We start from the raw sequence: 4,242 nt of genomic DNA, 5'->3' as shown, positions 1-4,242 counted from the left end.
CATGCAGGAGGGTGAAAGGAGGGCAAGGAATAGAGTGAATTGGACCGATGTGGTATACCGGGGTTGACGTGCTGTCAGTGGATTGAATCAAGGCATGTGAAGCGTCTGGGGTAAACCATGGAAAGCTGTGTAGGTATGTATATTTGCGTGTGTGGACGTATGTATATACATGTGTATGGGGGGGGTTGGGCCATTTCTTTCGTCTGTTTCCTTGCGCTACCTCGCAAACGCGGGAGACAGCGACAAAGTATAAGAAAAAAAAAAAAAAAAAAAATATATATATATATATATATATATATATATATATATATATATATATATATATATATATATATATATATATATATATATATATATAGTTGTTGTTCGCTGATGATACAGCGCTGGTGGCTGATTCATGTGAGAAACTGCAGAAGCTGGTGACTGAGTTTGGTAAAGTGTGTGAAAGAAGAAAGTTAAGAGTAAATGTGAATAAGAGCAAGGTTATTAGGTACAGTAGGGTTGAGGGTCAAGTCTATTGGGAGGTAAGTTTGAATGGAGAAAAACTGGAGGAAGTAAAGTGTTTTAGATATCTGGGAGTGGATCTGGCAGCGGATGGAACCATGGAAGCGGAAGTGGATCATAGGGTGGGGGAGGGGGCGAAAATCCTGGGAGCCTTGAAGAATGTGTGGAAGTCGAGAACATTATCTCGGAAAGCAAAAATGGGTATGTTTGAAGGAATAGTGGTTCCAACAATGTTGTATGGTTGCGAGGCGTGGGCTATGGATAGAGTTGTGCGCAGGGGGGTAAATGTGCTGGAAATGAGATGTTTGAGGACAATGTGTGGTGTGAGGTGGTTTGATCGAGTAAGTAACGTAAGGGTAAGAGAGATGTGTGGAAATAAAAAGAGCGTGGTTGAGAGAGCAGAAGAGGGTGTTTTGAAATGGTTTGGTCACATGGAGAGAATGAGTGAGTAAAGATTGACCAAGAGGATATATGTGTCGGAGGTGGAGGGAACGAGGAGAAGAGGGAGACCAAATTGGAGGTGGAAAGATGGAGTGAAAAAGATTTTGTGTGATCGGGGCCTGAACATGCAGGAGGGTGAAAGGAGGGCAAAGAATAGAGTGAATTGGAGCGATGTGGTATACCAGGGTTGACGTGCTGTCAGTGGATTGAATCAAGGCATGTGTATGGGGGTGGGTTGGGCCATTTCTTTCGTCTGTTTCCTTGCGCTACCTCGCAAACGCGGGAGACAGCGACAAAGCAAAAAAAAAAAAAAAAAAAAAAAAATATATATATATATATATATATATATATATATATATATATATATATATATATATATATATATATATATATATATATATATATATATCCTTCAGTATGTTTACTTTCGATATTGAGGAACAAAAGAATGAGCCAAACAAGTAAATTTCGTCAAAGACATCTCTCTTTTCTTAACGCTGCCTCGCAAAGATTTTCATTAATTCATATTGAAGAAACAGACGTATTTTTCTATTGTCTGGTTAGCTCAGTGGTAGAGCGTGAGTCTCACACACTCAAGGTCGTGGGTTCGAGACCCACACCAGACATATTTTTTGTCTTTTTCTTTTTTCATTTTGTCCGCATCACATGTGTGCAACATTCAGTATCGTCGTCCAACGTTATAGTGAAGATCTTCACAATAAATTGGGGTTTTCGACCTTATCTGATAGGGTCAGGTCCACCAAGACGTCCTTGAAATCTTCCAGAAGCTTCTGGCGATCCTCCTCCTACGACAGCAACATGGAGACTTACCCTGTGGTTATTTTGCCGGCTAGTCGGCAACGGTCGGTTAAGCAGTATTTTGCCGTGGTAATCTCAGTGCTTCATATAATACTAAGTGCCAGAAAATGTTCTTGGGGGCGTAGCTCAGTGGTAGAGCGCTCGCTTGGCATGCGAGAGGACCCGGGTTCAAACCCCGGCGCTTCCATTTTTGTTATTTGGGATATTCATTTTCAGTCGTGTGTATATATATATATATATATATATATATATATATATATATATATCGTCCGATCAGGGAAGTTAAGCAACGTTGGGTCTGGTTAGTACTTGGATGGGTGACTGTCTGGGAACACCAGATGCTGTTATCCCTGGGGATAGGGAAGAAAGAATACTTGCCTCATATTCCCTGTGTGTCGTACAAGGCGAATAAAAGGAAGAGGGAGCGCGAGACTGGAAATCCTCTCCTCTCATTTTCAATTTTCCAAAGAAAGGAACAGAGAAGTGACCAAGTGAGAATATTCCCTCAGAGGCTCAGTGTAGTGAGAGTGTAGTGAGGAAGAGCATAGTGATGATAAGGATATTGTCAAGATAGTTTGTAGTGAAGATACGAATGTAGTAGAGATAAGGAATATCAAAGAGTAATGTTTATTCAAAATGATTATGTAGTGAAGATAAGAACTACTTTTAGTGAACATCAGGGAGTACAATGATGATGGTATGGTAAAAATAACGGTGTAGTAAATAAGAGGGTATAGCGAAGATATAATTTAGTGAGAATAAGCTAGTAGTGAAGATACACCTCAGTGAATATGAGGTTGTAGTGAACTTAACCATATTGACCTGATCCCCCAAATCCTCCAAACAACGTTCAAGGGCGGATCCAAAGCTAACCGAAAAGGTTATTTCTCTGTGTATTGTTAGTGGTGGTGGTGGTGTGTAGGTGTGTGTAATCATCTATTTGCCCTCGTGGGGCCCCGTGTAAGTACATTGTTTGTGTGAGCGGGTAAAATCTAAAGCCTTCCTTGAAACCAGATTAGTCAAGATAAGGTCATATGAAGATGAGGTTGTAGTGAAGATTATGATAAGCCTAAGGGCTTGAACGTACATTTTAGGTCAAAGGCATCACCAGTACACCCTGGCCAGCATTAAAGTTTATCCATACACACACACACACACACACACACACACACACACACACACACACACACACACACACACATAAGTGTATATATATATATATATATATATATATATATATATATATATATATATTTTTTTTTTTTTTTTTTTTCAAACTATTCGCCATTTCCCGCATTAGCGAGGTAGCGTTAAGAACAGAGGACTGGGCCTTTTTCGGAATATCCTCACCTGGCCCCCTCTGTTCCTTCTTTTGGAAAATTAAAAAAAAAAAAAACGAGAGGGGAGGATTTCCAGCCCCCCGCTCCCTCCCCTTTTAGTCGCCTTCTACGACACGCAGCGAATACGTGGGAAGTATTCTTAATCCCCTATCCCCAGGGATATATATATATATATATATGTATATATATATATATATATATATATATATATATATATATATATATATATATATATATATATATATATATATATTATCCCTGGCGTTTGTGTTCCTCATTGTGTTACCTCCTTATTATCATTGTAAAGGCAATTGTCACCACTCCCTAACTAAACCCTCATCATCACTACACTCTCATCATTATCATTACTTCTTGATGTTCAATACAATATCTCAACATATACATTTATCTTCACTACAGAATAATTTTCATTGCATCTTAATCTTCATTACTCCTTGTTTCAGCTACATCCGTATCTTCCATTCATTCTTATATCTTATATTAGTTACATCTTTACAATATCTTTATATCTTTTCTGTTCCGTCTTTTGGAAAATTGAAAATGAGAGTAAAGGATTTCCGGCCTTCTGCTCTCTCCCCTTTTAGTCGCCTTGTACGACACGCAGGGAATACGTGGCAAGTATACTTTCTTCCCTATCCCCAGGGATAACAGCATCTGGTGTTCCCAGACGGTCACCCATCCAAGTACTAACCAGACCCAACGTTGCTTAACTTCCCTGATCGGACGATATATATATATATATATATATATATATATATATATATATATATATATATATATATATATATATATATATATATACAAGACTGAAATCAATGAATTTTCCAAATAAAAAATGGAGGCGCCGGGGTTTGAACCCGGGTCCTCTCGCATGCCAAGCGAGCGCTCTACCACTGAGCTACGCCCCCAAGAACATATTTTGTGACATAGTATTATATGAAGTACTGAGATTACCACGGCAAAATACTGTTTGACCGACCGTTGCCGACTAGCCGGCAAAATAACCACAGGGTCATTCTCCATGTTGCTGTCGTGTTTTCCTCTCAATTTTCCACGAAGAAATGAGTTTTAATCTTTTATTGTCGTTGCAATAGACTGGAACTATGTAATAAACTGG

At 38.9% G+C, this 4,242-nt stretch overlaps 1 non-coding gene across 1 annotated transcript; it reads right to left on the bottom strand.

The window, feature by feature from the left end:
* Nucleotides 1-3,961: 3,961 nt before the first annotated feature.
* On the bottom strand, nt 3,962-4,033 carry TRNAA-GGC (transfer RNA alanine (anticodon GGC)). Its single transcript has one exon. It is a non-coding gene; the product is annotated as a tRNA-Ala (tRNA).
* Nucleotides 4,034-4,242: the final 209 nt, after the last annotated feature.

The sequence above is a fragment of the Panulirus ornatus genome, chromosome 70 (genome assembly GCF_036320965.1).
Source record: "Panulirus ornatus isolate Po-2019 chromosome 70, ASM3632096v1, whole genome shotgun sequence".
Lineage (NCBI taxonomy): Eukaryota > Metazoa > Arthropoda > Malacostraca > Decapoda > Palinuridae > Panulirus > Panulirus ornatus.
The sequence above is the reverse complement of the archived record's forward strand: the minus strand, read 5'-3'. Positions and strand labels throughout refer to the sequence as shown.